This window comes from Mytilus californianus, unplaced genomic scaffold, assembly GCF_021869535.1.
Source record: "Mytilus californianus isolate M0D057914Y unplaced genomic scaffold, xbMytCali1.0.p SCAF_6, whole genome shotgun sequence".
Classification (NCBI taxonomy): Eukaryota; Metazoa; Mollusca; class Bivalvia; order Mytilida; family Mytilidae; genus Mytilus; species Mytilus californianus.
In genome coordinates this window covers 72,400,767-72,420,043 of record NW_026262712.1, presented here as the reverse complement: position 1 = coordinate 72,420,043, position 19,277 = coordinate 72,400,767, and the positions used below count along the sequence as shown (strand labels likewise).

Below are 19,277 nucleotides of genomic sequence, written 5' to 3'. Positions count from 1 at the left end.
TAAAACAGAATGTGATGTAAGGTGATAAAAAAAATGATACAAATTAGGAATACAAAAGTTTTACAAAAAATACTACTCATACTTTTGTCACTGTTGGATGCCATAGTTTTGTATAAACTCTTTAAATGTGAAATTTGTTTTCATTTTCTGAACACTCTTTGCTCTTTTTAAAATATGTATGTTAAATCTGAATTCACTAAATTTTAGGACATACATGTACATGGGCCTTACTGTTCAAACTCTTTAAGTACAAATCAGAATATGTGATTTGACCATGGGGGATAACTTCAATTAGCAAAATCTTGGTCAAGAAGGGGAGATAATCAATCTGCATATTATTGCATTTCATCCAGTTAGTCCCCATTTGGGAAAGCTGAATTGAACTTTAGGTTTGCACTCTGTATGTATGGGTATCAGTGCACCCAACTGTCAGTATGTCTGTCCATTTTGTTTCCGACACTTTTTTGTAGCCTGAATCAAATAAATACAAGTTTTAGTTTGGTTCCGCTTTGCAATCAATTGAATAGATATTTTTGATATATGGTCATATCATAAAAATTTACAGTACTGTTTGAGTTTTAGCTGTGTTTTTGTTGTGCATTAAAGAGGCACTAGCTGTCAAATTCATGTTCACCGATTTGACTCAAATTCTCATATTTGTTATAAAACAATGTAAAATATTTATCCAAATTATAAAAAATCTAAATAAACAATTTACAGGGCTTAGGGTCGATAATATGTAGCTTCGTTTTTTTGTGTATTTTAGTCTAGACGCCATCTAATTAACTGTCGAGTTAACCTCCCGAAAACCACCGATGCCCATATAAGGGATATAAACATAAATAAAGATATAAATAGATAGCGCAACTCGTGCAATTGGATTCTTCTAGGTCTATTTAATTTCATTTATAGATTAAAAATATATGTTAATCATCATTTTTACCTGTATAAGAATGATTTTTTTTGAGGATCGAATCAGTCAATTAAATGAATTACCTTTGTTTACTTTCAATGTTGACTTTCTTTTCCTTTAAATAATCAAACATGAACGCAATTCATGCGTTATCCAAATCTATCTAAGGGGTTAAATTGAAGTTCACATGAATACGGAATCAGTGAGGTCGAATTATTCACTTGCAAGTGAATAATTCATCATCAATATTCATTTGCTTATTTTGACAAAATTAGCCAATACTGGCTGCTAAAAGCGAATTATTATTTTACTATTCCACTTTCATTAATGATTGAACAAAAAAAATCATATTATATATTTTTTTTATATCTCGTAGCTAGTGCCCCTTTAATAGCAGCAGTTTTGGTGCTTGGACATAGAAAATTGCTTTAATTATAAGGTTTTTAATAAATAAAAACTGTGATGGTTCAAGGGCGGAGTTGGTCCTGCAATTGTTGACAACATTCACATCTTTAAATTTATTTTTTGACACAATTCATGATAAAATGGAATTTAAAAATTACATCAGTAACAACTTAATGTTTTTGTCACATATAAGTGTTACCGTTACAGCAAGTAGAGGGCATTGTCTTGCATATGCAAATATCCTGAGAATGCTTGTTTTTCTCTTTATTGTTTAAAAATTTCAGTGTCAATCTTACTGAAAAGTAAAAAACTCTGTTCAACACTACTGGTATATGCATACAACTGATCACTTTTATGTAGGGATGAAGCATTCCATATTTAATATTTTTATATGTTAACAGTTGTATGAAATTAGTTTGCAAATATGGTTGCGAGATGTTATTTCTATTTTAAAGCACATATATAGGTATCAATTTTTAAACCTCCAAAGGGGCAGATCTCCCCCCAACAAAAATATTTTGGGGTTGAAAATAATTGTAGCACCATTTTTTGTGCCATTTCATTGGATAGTTACTGTTATTTGCAGTAACAACGTAAGTTTTAGTTACATATTGTTTTTTGTTGTACGTTGAACAGCAGCTGATTTAGCAGCTTTTAACAGACTTGAAGACATTTTAGTCATAGCAAAGCACGTCTGTATTTTGTTTACAACATACAAATGAGCAAATTGTATCATTGCCAAGTTCTCTTCTAAATTCAGTTGATTTTTTTTTTTTAAATTGAAAGTATGCTTTCAACTTTTGCATTACTGACTTGTATCACAAGGCAAGATTTAGCTTTTTTTGACAAAATGGAAAATCTTTTGAATGAACCAAAGAATGTTAAACTCTGTCGTTTTGGGCCAAAATATATCATTGTTTTCATTCAAATTTAGTAGTTTTTCTAAAGAAGCCAGTTGATAAATATGAAAATCCTCCATCAAAGTATTCACCTGACTCTCCTATTATTATTATTCCTTTATGTCCTCCAGTCCTGAAACGTAATGCTATAAGATGTACTCATCTGAATGTGAACATTTGGTGAATGAAAATTCCCTACTAACTTACAATCTGGTAAACAACGGAATGAGTGGCTGTCTATTTCTGACCAGCAGGAGATTTAAACTCACACACAGAGACAAGAGATTTTCATAAAGTTTGGGAAAATATTGGTAGGTTCCCCTAGAGATCAGGAGAAACCTATGAAAGCATGTACTACCTTGGGTCATTTTACAGGTAAAAGAAATTTATGATTTTCATAACCAAGCCTTACAGAATTATTTTTTAATTTTCCAGAGACCTTGGTAGCAACCATAACATGCAGTATGTACCAGTTGCTCTGACAACACACGAGAGATTACCTTCCATTCAGATGCTGTACTTAGATAGTAACATGATATCTGTCTTACCAACAGAGACATTTACTAATGTTTCTACACTTATCAGTTTGTAAGTTTTTAGACTCAGTACTTTAGAGCTTTCTCATTGTTGTCTATCCCATATTTGTTATTTATATATATGATGTGATTTATTTAATGTTAATCATGTCTTTAAATAATACAGATAGTTCAGTAATATATGTACTTTTAAAATTAATTTGGGAGAGATATGTTCATTGATACTTTATAGAAGTTATTAAAATCCAGCTAAAATTTCTAATTTTAACCATTTTGCATTTGTGTTTGATATACACCCCATTTGCATCCCCCAAAATCATGAAAAAACTTTAAGTTCACGTTAAAAAGCCTTTGATTGGGACCTTATAAACCATGTATTTATTCTTCAATTACGTCTACTGAAAGATAGAAATAAAATTTAAGTTTATTTGTAAAATTTTTGTAATATTATTTGTTTAAGAAATGAATTTATAGTCATAAACAATAAAATGGTAGAGCTTTTATCATGTAATTAACATTTATTTATTTTATAAAAGTAAAGTTAATAATTAGTGTTATCACTATTTTGTGTATTTTTCCTTTGATCTTTTTTTGTGATAATTTTTCAAATCATGCTACTCCCTTGAGATAGAAAATTATTCTCAGAAACTAAGGACGCACTAGCCATTGTCAATGTAAACATTACAGCTCTTCTTTAAAAGCATGCAAAGCAAACCTTTGATCAACTTGCTTGCTATGTTTGTTTGGATGTTTGTAAACAAAAGATAGGTAGTCTGTTTCAGTCTGTTTACTATATACTGGAATTTGATTGGACAATAAACAATAACTTCATTGCATGTCAATTTTTATTGTCTAATCAAATTCCAGTATATACAAAACAGACTGAAATTCCGCCTACCTATTGTTTGCAAACATCCAAGCAAACAAAGCAAGCAAGTTGATCAAAGGTTTGCTTTGCATGCTTTTATAGAAGAGCTGTAACAACGTCATAGGCAAAATAGCGATAAACAGATTATCAATCATCTTTTAATCTTGAGGAGGGTTCTGGGCCATATCTGTCTCCCTTCAATGAGATTGTAGCTGAGAAACACCCTCTCGGTTGAAAAAACATCTATAATCTATAAATCTCTTTTGATATCAATTTTTGTCTAAGCTTGTCCAAGATAATGCACTGTTATCATAAAAGAAATATTTTGAATGTTATGAAAGAAAAGAAAACCGGGATCAAATATTTATCTAATATGAGTGCATTATTTTTTAGTACAATGATCTTTATTTTTCTTGGCCAGTGTTTTATTTTTCTTATTGTAATTATCAAATGTTCAATACCCAAAAATAAACTTTCTAGATTCAGATTTAAAAACCATTTCAACATTTTTAATAAGTAAAATGATGAGTTTCGTTTTTTGTTCCTCAGATATCTGCACAGTAATCGGATCATAGCTGTTGAAAACAACACATTTCCTGAACAACTCAGAACACTGTAAGATTTGTACCATTCTGTTTTATATTAACCATGCTAAATATGATACTTTAGTTTGCTAGAAAACAATTTGTGATTGCCTTCTTTTGTTGCCAAACAGTTCCTTTTATCCGTGTGCAATTATATATTGCTCATGTTAGAAGTATACTTTTGTGCAACAATTATCCTACTTGTTAACTTTCCCTGATTAGAAGGGGACTTGCATTTATTATATCTCCCAAGACATGCTTCCATCAAAAAGAGGTCAAAATCTGCTTCATTGAACAAAATTTCAAACTTATGTCTTATTTACAAAATGGTTGTTTTTTTGGAAGTGTCAAATCGATGTCCAGTCTCAAATCTGTGTCCATTTATAAAATCCATGTCATATTTTATATCGCATCCTAGATCTCACAAATCTATATCCTTTCCTTTCTAAAATCTCTGTCCTTTTTCTCCAATGTTCAAACAATATTTTTGCACTTTTTAAAAAAAAAAATTATTTCATATCTTGAGCGGGATTCAAACCCAAGCTGTTTAGTCAAAAATGGTAAAAATATTTGCTTGCTTATAAAATTGGTTATATAGGAGAGTTCCAGAATATTTATTGGATGTTGAAAAAGTTGTATCACTTGACCCTTTTCTATGCATCCGCCTAGCATTTCACACAGGTATATAATGCAAATAAAAGGATTTAAATAGATTTCAACTTAAAAAATTCAACAACACTTTTCTATTATGACCCCTTAAATTCTCCATTGCCATGCTTGTCCGAATTTAAAGCATTTCTTTACTAAAACCCTAAGTATAAATCAAACAAAAATCAAAGTATACATTTGGTTGTTGGCAGTAACTTTTTTTTTTATAGCAAACAATGTTTAATGACATAATAATCCTATATATGATATAACAACAATATTCAAATTTTTCATACAACCATAATTTATACACAACACTTTTAAAGAAAGACTTTTATTATATAACACAATAACTCTAAACATCATTATCTAAATTAAACACCATAACATACATGTAACAATAAACATTTCTATAACTTAAAATGTTACATTATTGGCTTTCTTGGGGCTACTCATTCATTGAAAAAATTAACCTTTAAATTTTTTAAATACATAACAATGATGGGGAGATCCCTGCAGCAAACTTAACTGTTTGAAATGTCACCTAGGGCGATCCCGGCAGGTGTGAGCTACTTGACTAGAGAAATTAAACTTAACTGTATGAAATGTCACCTGGGGCGATCCCGGCAGGTGTGAAGTACTTGACTAGAGAAATTACCGACCTGGCAGGAATTAACCCATCTGATGTATTATTGAATTGGGGGAGTATAATTCCCCTTGAATTATATAGGCCAAATGAGTGAATTCACAATGATGAATGAGTGAAAGCCCCAAGAAATATATACCATATAAAAATATAAATTAGTTATAAGAAAACTATGACAAAGACTCAAAGATACATTTATCATGATCTTTGCAAATAAACTTCTTATAAGTCCTGATGTATTGTCTTAAGAATGACTTCGAAACTTTAGTTATAACCAAGGCATAACTGAGTTGTCCAAATAATGAATAAACGCATTGCATCAGAGTCACTTTAAAGAAAGGAGGAGAAAGTATACGGCCCCCATTCTAAAGTTAATTGTTACTTATACTAAGGCACCACTGGTTCAAACTGTTCTTTAATTGTTACATTCGATCCTGTTCTAAAAAAAAAATCAGTCTTGTGTTCTAAGTTTCACACCAAAAGCAAAAGTACTACACTGGTATCAACATCACTGATTACTAGGCACTTTAGATTACATCCCTAATTCAACACGTGAATGTTTCCAGTTCATCGAAGAGAACCAAAGAACGCTGTTAAAATGCACAGTGTTACGTACAGTATCTATGAAACGTGAGGAAAACTCCTGTTGATAACATGTTGTACAAACACTGTAATAAGGATGATGTAAATGTTGGCCTGTTCATAGAAGCCTACATGTAAGTTGTTTATCTTGCTCCATGCAAACAGAAGGTAATCGCTCGATCCCTGTTGTGGTGTAGTTATGACAAGCAAATAATGATATCAAAACCTAGCTATATATAATTGCAATTCTTTTCAATTCTTTCAGTGTGTTATAAAGTATATCAAATGGTTCTCAGTGATAGTAGGGAGACAGTTCATGGAACTCTATGCCCCTAATTCGAAATGATACAAACTTGTACATTTGATTAAATTTGTTGCGTTTAATGCTTAACGAAAGTTGCGTGACTGTCTTTCTAACACATTATACTATGATGGCAGGAATCAAGGTATTGATTTCCTTTATATTCCGGTGCTATACTTCTGAAAGCAGCATCCAAATACGATAGGTTATTAATATCTTTATCTGTATATATCTGTATTTTTTCTGTAAATAAAGAAAAAGAAAAAACGACCTGGGAAGTCCCAGTAGTCCTAAAATACTCCAGAGAGATGTAAGTGGAGATCCCAGCGGAGTTAAATATAATACATTAATACGTAATTATTAAGATAATAAACAACCTGTGGCGATCCAGCAGGTGTATTGCAATATATATAAAGAGAATGAATGACCTGGGGCGATCCCGCAGGTGTAGTACAATATATATAAAGTGAATGAATGACCTGTGACGATCCAGCAGGTGTGCAATATATATAAAGAGAATGAATGACCTGTGGCGATTCAGCAGGTGTAGTACAATATATAAAGTGAATGAATGACCTGTGGCGATCCAGCAGGTGTAGTGCAATATATATAAAGAGAATGAATGACCTGTGGCGATCCAGCAGGTGTAGTGCAATATATATAAAGAGACTGAACGACCTGTGGCGATCCAGCAGGTGTAGTGCAATACATATAAAGTGAATGAATGACCTGTGGCGATCCAGCAGGTGTAGTACAATATATATAAAGTGAATGAATGACCTGTGGCGACCCAGCAGGTGTAGTGCAATATATATTAAGTGAATGAATGACATGTGGCTATCCAGCAGGTGTAGTACAATATAAATAAATGAATGAACGACCTGTGGCAATCCAGCAGGTGTAGTGCAATATATATATAAAGTGAATGAATAACCTGTGGCGATCCAGCAGGTGTAGTGCAATATATATAACGTAAATGAATGACCTGTGGCGATCCAGCAGGTGTAGTGCAATATATATAAAGAGAATGAATGACCTGTGTCGATCCAGCAGGTGTAGTGCAATATATATAAAGAGACTGAATGACCTGTGGCGACCCAGCAGGTGTAGTGCAATATATATTAAGTGAATGAATGACATGTGGCAATCCAGCAGGTGTAGTACAATATAAATAAATGAATGAACGACCTGTGGTGATCCAGCAGGTGTAGTGCAATATATATATAAAGTGAATGAATGACCTGTACCGATCCAGCAGGTGTAGTACAATATATATAAAGTGAATGAATGACCTGTGGCGATCCAGCAGGTGTAGTACAATATAAAAAAATGAATGAATGACCTGTGGCGATCCAGCAGGTGTAGTGCAATATATATAAAGAGAATAAATGACCTGTGACGATCCAGCAGGTGTAGTGCAATATATATAAAGAGACTGAATGACCTGTGGCGATCCAGCAGGTGTAGTTCAATATATATAAAGTGAATGAATGACCTGTGGCTATCCAGCAGGTTTGGTACAATATATATAAAGTGAATGAATGACCTGTGGCGATCCAGCAGGTGTAGTGCAATATATATAAAATGAATGAATGACCTGTTGCGATCCAGTAGGTGTAGTGCAAAATACATGTATATAAAGTGAATAAATGACCTGTGGCTATCCAGCAGGTGTAGTGCAATATATATAAAGAGAATGAATGACCTGTGACGATCCAGCAGGTGTAGTGCAATATATATATAAAGTGAATGAATGACCTGTGCCGATCCAGCAGGTGTAGTACAATATATATAAAGTGAATGAATGACCTGTGGCGATCAAGCAGGTGTAGTACAATATAAAAAAATGAATGAATGACCTGTGGCGATCCAGCAGGTGTAGTGCAATATATATAAAGAGAATGAATGACCTGTGAAGATCCAGCAGGTGTAGTGCAATATATATAAAGAGACTGAATGACCTGTGGCGATCCAGCAGGTGTAGTTCAATATATATATAAACTGAATGAATGACCTGTGGCTATCCAGCAGGTTTGGTACAATATATATAAAGTGAATGAATGACCTGTGGCAATCCAGCAGGTGTAGTGCAATATATATAAAATGAATGAATGACCTGTTGGGATCCAGTAGGTGTAGTGCAAAATACATGTATATAAAGTGAAAAAATGACCTGTGGCGATCCAGCAGGTGTAGTGCAATATATATAAAGAGAATGAATGATTGACCTGTGGCGATCCAGCAGGTGTAGTGCAATATATATAAAGAGAATGAATGACCTGTGGCGATCCAGCAGGTGTAGTGCAATATATATAAAGAGAATGAATGACCTGAAATATAATACAATTTATTACTTTACTGTATGAAATGTCCACCTGGGGAGATGCCAGCAGGTGTGGAGCAATCTAGAATAGAGATATAAACATTATAAATACTGTGTGCTACTATGTGCTGAAATATAATACTTATAAATACATATTGATGGATTATACTCTATGAAATGTTCACCTGGAGTGATCCCAGCAGGTGTAGAGCAATCTAGAATAGAGATATAAATACTGTGTGCTACTATGTGCTGAAATATAATACATATAAATACATATTTATTACTTATACTGTACAAAATATCCACCTGGGGAGATCCCGGAAAGTGTAGAGTAATCAAGAATAGAGATATAAATAATGTGTGCTACTGTGTGCTGAAATATATTACATATAATATATAGTATTACTTATACTATGTAACTGCTGTTAATACATAGATATAAGGAGATGTATGTTTTGTTTATTAATAAAATACATAAATATTAATTATACTTAACAAAGGCAAAATTTCCACCAATACAATATATTCAGTTGCATATATATCCTTAAGAAGTGCAGACATATATATGCATATCCTATACGTGTCCTCCAATCTCCATGCTGTTCTTCACTCCCTGCTGCAGTAGTATGGTAAACCCGAATGTGTAGTGTATGATCTAAGAGTGCCGTAGGTGCTGTTGGACTAGTATTGATCGTGCTTGGAAAGACTTGCGGAATTTATATATATAGTTGCAAGGACTAATCTTGAACTACTGATTTGACACCTGTTTACTGTTGATTACCGTATGACGACATCTTCTTCTTCTCCTGGTACGGAATTGACCTCATACTAATGTGATAATACTAACTCCGCTCGGTAAAGCAGGAGGCTTCTTCATTGAATAAAGTAAATAGATGTTCTTTAATTAAATATAGTCATTGGGTTGCTGCTGTAATATTTTTGTTTCCACCAAAGGCAGTGGCTCTGCAGAATAACCGTAACAGATTCGTACATGTATGTATCCTCTTTTATCATGATCACTGACTTCCCGAGCCTGGGCAGTAGGAACATGCTTATTCAAAGACGGTGAAGCGTTGAAGAGCCGTAATTGAATAACTGCCTGTAGAGCTGGGAGTGTGATTGGTACTTATGTAGCAGGAGTACAAAAATGTAGTGTTTGGAATTGTTGACTGCCGCCGACAAAGTAGTTAAAACTGGCCAACCCAAAACTAGCAGGCTTATGTAATGATACTGTCATTTTGGAATATTGTTTGACAAACAGTTATTTATGTAACACTTCGATTCATTTGAACACATGGTTGTCAACTTCGTAAACCAACAATGAAATAAAGAACAAATGATCAAGTAAATATATTTATTCATAACAAAATATGGCATATCAACAATTTATCAAGTCACTGCAAGTACTTGACAATCTTCTGACGGTCTCCATGAAAAAATCCAGATATATTTTTTTCACGCTTGTCCCTGAAACACAGAAAAAATACATACATAAAGCACACCTGAGTATAACACGCAGGGACAATGACAGAAAAAAAAACCTTGCGGCTTATTTACCGGTTTTAACGGTACTCAATCAAATGAACAATATCCAATCACTATTTCAAAGAAACTTATATCCATGTCAATTAATTGTTAACATACGGATATTAAATAGATTTTCAAATATGGTTTGAAAACAGTAAATAATAGCTGATTAACATACATATGATACACATGTAGGTAAGTTTGTCAATCTGATAATGTTGTCATCAAAACACATACCCCCTCTAGTAGTAAACAATAATAGAATCTAAAAATAGATTGACAGAGGCTTCTAAACTCTAGATAGAAGATAAATTGTGTTGTGTATAAACTATAATTTAATAAATCAAATTTCCTGGTAGCTGGGGTGTCTAAATGCTCGTTGATAAATTTTTCTTCTGGGTCAATGTACTTTCAAATTTCACTATATTAAAACTGGGGGTGACAGACTTTGTTTTTTCGTTAAAATAAATTGTAATTAACGAAATCAAAGTTATTCTTTATGAGTAATGAAGGGGGTAGCTTAATTTTTCCTTATTGAGGAAACACTACTAAACTATTATGTATCGGTTAAAATTCAATGAGAGAATTGCTTTATATAAATACTTCCAAAATATCAAATAAAAATAGGGGTAGCGGGCATAAAACAAGGTAAGACCCACTGAATGAAAAAAATATTATTTCCCTGATGAAAACCTACCATTAGGTGACATAAGCTATAATTTGATGTTTTCATGCAGACAGCGTTGTATTGTTCCCATAACTGCATAGATTTCTGATGTTACTGCGTGACTTTTGTGTGTAAAATGAAATTGGTTATGGGAAAACAGACTTTCTTGTATTGGGTACATTTCCAGATTTGAGAAAAGAACACAGATTTGAGACTATAAATAGATTTGACTCTTACATATATATTGCTGCATATTATAAAGAAAAGTCTGTTGTTCTCATAACAAAAGTCTCTTTTTGTAATTCATTGACCGCTCCCGACATATGTGTAACTTCAAGGCATATTTTAGCGGCATCGATGTCTTTCAAAATGACTGCACTTTTCTTGTATCCCTGGTGCTTTCAACTAGAGAACCGTCGTACACAAGCATCGCACAAGTTGGCACCCCGAGGCGCGTGGGGAGCAAGAAGGTGAACTGTGGTTTATTTTTATCAATAGTACCGCTCAAGTCGATGCTAGGGGCCGTCTTGACCTTGTTGTAGGGTATGAATGATTCGTTCATTGTTGAAGTCCCTACATCAACTGTCAAGATGAAGAACAGGAATAAAGCCCTGTTCATTGATAATTTTCTATGTTTTCTATTTATTGTGTGCGATTTTGTCCCATGTACATAATTTACTCCATATCCTTTCATTTTCTATCTTTTATTTTAAATAATTGTTTTTTCTCAATGATAAGGAAAATACAAATAGTGATAATGAATAATTCCAGAATAAGGTTGTCCTGCAAATTTACCCCCAAAACAAATATTTTTGGTAGAGAAAAATAGTTAACTGGTATGAATAATGTTAATTTGGTTGTAAGAATATGTCCTGTAGTCTAGAACAGTACCAAGTGTGAGTAAAGCATAATGAAGTAATGTCTTGGTTTTCAGAATTTAAGTTTTCCTTGATAATGTTTTGCATTGGATGTATAGTTGGTATCAGATATCAGAAGAACCTCATTATTTATCATGCAAAATTGTAAATAAGAAGTTTTTTTAATTACAAAGCTCCTTCTTGTAGTTTTACAAAAAGAGGTTCTGAATTTGAAAACATGTGAACATCTAGTCTTTTTTAAGGAATTTGTTGGAGTCCACCTATAACTATACTGGCAAATGCATTATCAAAGAAAAGTTTTTATTCTGAAATACTCCTGTAGTCAAACAAAGAACATGTTTCATATTTAAAAAAAAGATGAATATGTAATTGAACCATTTGAAAAAATTTGGCTTGCCTGATTGATCTAACTGCTCTAAGACACTATGTTGACCCCAGTAATTTTTCATAACAAAAGTAAAAAAAGTCTATATTGAAGATAAGGTCATCTTATTGAGCCAAGTGTCATAGTTTTAGGCCCTTTACCATTTAAACAATCTTCCTTCTATTCAATAATTGATTTTCTGTATAGAGGACCTAAATTCACTCTTGGCTTTTAGTGGGTTTTTAAGTTGCTCAATGTTTAGTATAGTTAATTATGTTTTGTTTTATATTGCTAATCCCCACTTAGGGGCATTATGTTTTTTGGTCTGTGCGTCTGTCTTTTTGTCTGTTCGTCCATCCCTCCGTCCGTTCGTCTGTCCATTCGTCCATTTGTCCCGCTTCAGGTTAAAGTTTTTGGTTAAAGTTTTTGGTCAAGGTAGTTTTTGATGAAGTTGAAGTCCAATCAACTTGAAACTTAGTACACATGTTCCCTATGATATGATCTTTCTAATTTTAATGCCAAATTAAGGGTTTGACCCCAATTTCACGGTCCACTGAACATAGAAAATTATAGTGTGGGTGGGGCATCCGTGTACTATGGACACCTTCTTGTTTGTCTTGTTTAGACTTTTGTTGTCAGTCCTTTAACCTCTTCAGAATTTTGTTTGACTAAGTGTTTTTTTCTCATTCCTCTATCAAGTCATCTTGCATTTTGTATAATTACTGTGTCTTGATCAAACCAAGGACTTGAAAATTGGTTTTTTGCTGCTTCTCCACCAAGCATGCAATTTATTTTACAAAGTGAAAACATTGAATGGTTGGCTTGATGTCAGAATAATGTGCCCAGGTATTGTGACATTTTCCTAGGACCTTGGGAACTACCAAGTTAAAGATTAAGCTAATTTTGTCTGTCTGGTACAAAGAAAGGTTTTTATTCATATTTCACTAGCCTGTTCTCGTCCTGATATTTATGTAATATTTCCCACTGGACATTTAATACCAATTCACCATCATCATGATGTTAGCATGAAATGAATCATCTTGCTACAACCAAATTAATATGTAAAAGAAATGATTGACATCTTTCCAGGTTCCCAAAACGATTCCTTGTAAAAATATAAAAAATATATTACCCTTTAGTTTATGATTTAGAAGCTGCTAGAGACCTTATACTTTGAACTAAGCATGTACATCTACAATATATCTATTTCCAAAGCATGTGTTTTCAATAATGCATATTTATGTAGAATGGCTAGTGTATGTATATGTATATTCAGAAGGTGTTATTTTTGTTCTAATATGGCACAAAATTTTATATTTCTCATCTAACTTTTTGCTTTTTAAAATTAAAGCCAAATCAACAAAAATGACACCTCTACATGAATGTTTTGGTTGCAGCACACTTTGAAGGTAATGTGCTTCAATAATTTGTATAATATTTGATGATGTGACTTTTTTAGGTACCTTTATAATAATAGAATTGTAGCTGTAGAAGATGGTGCATTCCCTTATCAAGTAAATACAATGTAAGAAGACGAGAGATAAATATATCTCTTTTGATGGTAGCCAAAAAGAATTATAACTTTATTTTAAAGTTTGTCTGATGATTATTGCTTAGCTAACTGATCCATTAGTTATAATCTGAGCTGCACATTAAGGATCAGAAATGGAAGGACACCTTGAATCTCAAAATTAGTAACTAGTAACAATACACCAATAAAAGTAAAGTCTTATAAAGCCTACAAAATATCTTTTTAGACCAATCTGTTGGCATATCATTTTTGAAATGAACACTACAATTTAAAAGATTGTGAATGTTCTAGTTTTTAATTATTTAGAAGTTTGTTCATGGCTTATTTTTAGATAACAACTATATAACTGATAACAGTAACATGTGAAGAAATCTGTAGGCCATGAAATGTCACGAGCAATCATGCTACAGCAAATCATTAATAAAATATTTTTAATTTTGATATATATATATATTAAGTCATTGAAAAACAGTTATGATATGGTTGAATTATGAATAACAGCATTTCATAATTTCTAAACAATGTACATATATACACAGAGAAGGAAGATTGACAGTGGACGATTTTGCACATAGTGTTACAAGCACATCCTCACTTGTTTGCTTTTAAAATGGATTGGACTTTTTATTGCAAAATAATACATTATTTGGCAAACTAACTTTTACTCCAGCATAGTCCAAGATAAAAACGTTGTGTGTTGAGGATGCTAAACTGGCTGTTAAGCTCTAATTTTATCTCCTAAAATGAAGGGAGCCAAAAATGTTTATAAAAATATTTCATACAATCTTTAATTCATTTAGCTGCTAAATCCCTCATTAGAAAAAGAATTTACCTTACAGCTGCTTTCAATGATGACAATCTGTTCTTTCACAGCTTCTAAATGAAAAAAAATGGTGAACTTGGATACCAAATTGTTTAAAACCAGAAACTAGAAATAGACTTTGACATAGCATAACTTTTTCAATATTGTAATGTCATTAAAAAAACAATTTAACTTGCTTTCCCCAAACACTCATCTTTTCCCCTTGAAACACCACTCTTAATTCAATCTGTGTCTGTTCTTAAGGCATGCAGAAGGCATAGATTTCTTATTTTCAAACGATTATCATCGAAACCATATGAATACATTGTCACCACAGGACTTGCAGCTAAAAGTTTTTTTTATTAATTTGTTAATGACAATACTTATTTATGAAAAGTGTATCCATACAATTTGTATTGCTTGCAATGATTTATTATAAAAAGATTTTAATTTAAATCATATTAAATAAGTAATATTTCTCGAAATATAAAGGTACTATATGAATGTGTACAAAATAGAACAACCTTAATTTGCTTGTTTCTTAGATGGGCTATGATGTCAATGCATGTATATCTGTTTCAGTTCTGAAAAATAGAGTAACAACTGTTATCATCAAATTATGGAACCTGTAACAAAGAGATGACTGGAAAATCTGGTTGACCACGAGTTTGTTTCTATGTTTACAAAAAGTAATGGTTATATAATAATCAAGCAAATTAAATTTTATGCATTAAGAACACGTTCAAATGGATGAGCTGTATCTGTAAAATGATTTTTTTCATGATATTATAATCAAAGCAATGAAAATAGTTATTTTTGTTTTTGATTCACAGAAATATGCAGAACAATGATTTTAGATTCATACATGAGCATCAGTTCTCATACTTGTCTGAACTGAGCCAATTGATTTTAAGCAACAATGCCATAGACTACATTCCAGATGATGCCTTTATCAATGCTACAAGCCTAACATATCTGTAAGTTTATTTATCAAACAAAATTATCTTTTATATAGCCACAGTTTATCATGGTTATCACATATCCTATGATGATTTTGTACAAAAATGGATATGGCAAATTTTATGTAATGACATTTGTACAATTTCAGTACCTTAGCTTTTTAGCTCACCTGGCCAGAAGGGCCAAGTGAGCTATTCTCATCACTTGGCGTCCGTTGTCGTCGTCGTTAACTTTTTACATTTTGAACTTCTTCTAGAGAACCACTGAATGGAATGAAACCAAACATGGCATGAATGTTCCTTATGAGGTGCTGACCAAGTGTTGTTACTTTGTAGCCGATCCATCATCCAAGATGGCCGCCAGCAGGGGACTTAGTTTAACATAGCACCCTATAAGAAATGCATACAAATGACTTCTTTTAGAGAACCACTGAATGGAATGAAACCAAACATGGCATGAATGTACCTTATGAGGTGCTGACCATGTGTTGTTACTTTGTAGCCGATCCATCATCCAAGATGACCGCCAGCGGGGAACTTAGTTTAACATAGGACCCTATGGGAAAAACATACAAATGTCTTCTTCTAGAGAACCACTGAATGGAATGAAACCAAACATGGCATGAATGTTCCTTATGAGGTGCTGACCAAGTGTTGTTACTTTGTAGCCGATCCATCATCCAAGATGGCCGCCAGCAAGGGACTTAGTTTAACATAGCACCCTATGGGAAATGCATACAAATGACTTCTTTTAGAGAACCACTGAATGGAATGAAACCAAACATGGCATGAATGTTCCTTATGAGGTGCTGACCATGTGTTGTTACTTTGTAGCCGATCCATCATCCAAGATGACCGCCAGCGGGGAACTTAGTTTAACATAGGACCCTATGGGAAAAACATACAAATGTCTTCTTTTAGAGAACCACTGAATGGAATGAAACCAAACATGGCATGAATGTTCCTTATGAGCTGCTGACCAAGTGTTGTTACTTTGTAGCCGATCCATCATCCAAGATGGCCGCCAGCGGGGGACTTAGTTTAACATAGGACCCTATGGGAAATACATAAAAATGTCTTCTTTTAGAGAACCAATAAATGGAATGGAACCAAACATGGCATGAATGTTCCTTATGAGATGCTGACCAAGTGTTGTTACTTTGCAGTCGGTCCATCATCCAAGATGGCCGCCAGCGGGAGACTTAGTTTAACATAGGACCCTATGGGAAATACATACAAATCTGTTGTCTGTTCTATGGTCGGGTTGTTGTCTCTTTGACACATTCCCCATTTCCATTCTCAATTTTAAATGTCTTCTTTCAGAGAACCACTGAATGGAATGAAACCAAACATGGCATGAATGTTCGTTATGAGGTGCTGACCAAGTGTTGTTACTTTGCAGTCGGTCCATCATCCAAGATGGCCAACAGCGGGGGACTTAGTTTAACATAGGACCCTATGGGAAATACATACAAATGTCTTCTTTTAGAAAACCACTTAATAGAATGGAACCAAACATGGCATGAATGTTCCTTATGAGGTGCTGACCAAGTGTTGTTACTTTGCAGCCGATCCATCATCCAAGATGGCCGCTAGAGGGGGGGGGGGGGTGCTTAGTTTAACATAGGACCCTATGGGAAATACATACAAATGTCTTCTTTTAGAGTACCACTGAATGGAATGAAACCAAATATGGCATGAATGTCCTTATGAGGTGCTGACCAAGTGTTGCTACTTTGTTGCCGATTTACTGTTTAAGATGGCCACCAGGATATTTTATTAAATAACGGGACCAATATTAATCCAAATTTGGCCTCAATCATTTATGGGTATCTGTTATGATTTTTATCTATCTTTACATGATTTCTAAAACCAAAGTAGAGTCAGGTGAGCGACACAGGCTCTGGAGAGCCTCTAGTTTGATTTTTTTAGCACTCATCTATTACATCAGGTTAGTTTAGTCTCACTTAAGGTGTTGTGTTGCATACCACTGAAAATTGACCTTGAATTCAAGGTCATTTTTTTAAGTTTCATGATCTTCTTTAAGCTTTTTATATTTGGCTTGTTGGTACGTAACCTGAAGCTGTGTGTGTTGTGTTCTTGATGACATGACCTTTGATCTCAAGGTCAACTTTTTGATATTTAATCATTCAGTTGATTTGCAGTGATATAATTGCCCTATGCTAACACAGAGTATAAACCCACATCATTGACAGGTAGATGGGTCAATTTGCACAAAGCTGAAACCTTTTCACATATATGGTTAAATTTTTCTGGATACCATATGAGATTGAATTTTCTGCATTTTAGTAAACCCTGAAACACTCTTGGAAAATGGCTTGTCTAGTGAAAAATTCCAAAGTAACACAAATGGTTATAAGCTCAGTCAATTATTTAAAAAAAACAACATGCCCAAATTATCACGGCAGAGAGGAGATTTTAAGGATGTAAATGGCTTGTGGTCTGAAGTTTCTGAAAGGCATATATAAGTTGTTATTGATCTGATTGTCATGGATCAGTGACTAAATTAGTAAAGCGTTTCTGATTATTTTATCTTTTCAGTAGTAAGTCAAATATATTTAGTCTAAAACTAAGCATTGTAAGATGTACATGTGTCAATCTGACAGGGATCAACTGACGTTGTTCTCCTCTTATATTTGATGTGTTTCCCTCAGTTTTAGTTTGTAACCCGGATTTGTTTTTATCTCTATCGATTTATGAGTTTTCGAACAGCCGTATACTACTGTTGCCTTTAATTGACCACATTTTCATGATTCATAGAATAATGGTATTACTAAGTTTTCATCATAAAATCATTTTTCATTTACAGTAACTAATAAGTCAACTATATTTGCTCAATAGAATCATTGTAAGGTGAATATGTCTCCATTTATTTAGTTCACTGATCAACAAATAATGTAATGAAAAGATCGTTTTCTGAATTGCTTTAAAATATACGTTTAGTTGTTTATATTGTATTCTATGTTTACAATGACTCCTTGTAAGTCTTACCTTAATCTTTTAGACTTCAAACATCATTATTCTATCATACCTATTCATCCATCTGAATTAGTCATTCTGATGTAAAAGACATATTTATTAAATATGTGTTTTAGAATACCGGGTATTCATATTTCTTCTCAAACATTTAATTGCAGACATCTCTCAAGCAACAAAATAACACAGATTAAGAAAATACACTTTGTGAATTGCCCGTTGACATCTGGTATGTATCTGTCTAACAATGAGATTGGATGGATAGAAGATGGATCTTTAAATCATGTAACAACTTCTGGATCATTGTAAGTAGATGTTTAAAGTCTTATTTCATTGAACATCATGTCTTTCATTTATGATTCAATGAATGTTAATAAAATGTTTATATATTTCCAAGTAGAAATTAAACATTTGCCATGAAAACATAGTCTGTTTACAGTTAATAGTTTGTCTATAGCAGTCGTGATACTGATTCAGCTTTACTGGTGGAATTCAGCTAGACGTATAGCCTGTTATTTTCAGAAGGAATACAGTTTCTTTTGGATTAGCTTTTGTTAGAGCATTTCAGAAATTGGAATTTGATTCCATGTATGTCTTCAGATAAACGGATATGGTAAAGTTTGTGATACACTGTGCTTGAGTTTTAAGCCTTAATTGAATCAATAGGTTGTAGTTGACTTTCTAAGAAAAATTGCATGCATTGTGATTTATAAACCTTTGTTTGCATATTGTGTTTATATTTCAGCGATTTCTCCAACAACAGATTGTACAAGTTGCCAATGAATGGAACATTCCATGACTTGTCATTGTCAAGTTCCAATGGTTTAAACCTAGGAAACAACAG

At 33.2% G+C, this 19,277-nt stretch overlaps 3 long non-coding RNA genes across 10 annotated transcripts; 2 read left to right on the top strand and 1 right to left on the bottom strand.

Moving 5' to 3' along the window:
- Positions 1-4,176: 4,176 nt before the first annotated feature.
- On the top strand, positions 4,177-18,661 carry LOC127705088 (uncharacterized). The gene is made up of 3 exons (XR_007983642.1): positions 4,177-4,236; positions 15,311-15,454; positions 18,595-18,661. It is a non-coding gene; the product is annotated as an uncharacterized LOC127705088 (long non-coding RNA).
- On the bottom strand, positions 6,728-8,802 carry LOC127705085 (uncharacterized). 5 transcript variants are annotated; one of them, XR_007983637.1, is made up of 6 exons: positions 8,556-8,802; positions 8,242-8,292; positions 7,827-7,877; positions 7,368-7,418; positions 7,112-7,162; positions 6,872-6,909 (listed from the first exon to the last, which is right to left on the bottom strand). It is a non-coding gene; the product is annotated as an uncharacterized LOC127705085 (long non-coding RNA). The 5 variants fall into 5 exon arrangements; XR_007983633.1 differs by lacking the exons at positions 6,872-6,909; positions 7,827-7,877 and adding an exon at positions 6,728-6,861; XR_007983636.1 differs by lacking the exon at positions 7,827-7,877 and having other exon boundaries at positions 6,829-6,909; positions 7,061-7,162.
- LOC127705086 (uncharacterized) lies at positions 6,959-7,836 on the top strand. 4 transcript variants are annotated; one of them, XR_007983640.1, is made up of 3 exons: positions 6,959-7,026; positions 7,641-7,691; positions 7,793-7,832. It is a non-coding gene; the product is annotated as an uncharacterized LOC127705086 (long non-coding RNA). The 4 variants fall into 4 exon arrangements; XR_007983641.1 differs by lacking the exon at positions 6,959-7,026 and adding an exon at positions 7,053-7,077 and having other exon boundaries at positions 7,793-7,836; XR_007983638.1 differs by lacking the exon at positions 6,959-7,026 and adding an exon at positions 7,299-7,333.
- Positions 18,662-19,277: the final 616 nt, after the last annotated feature.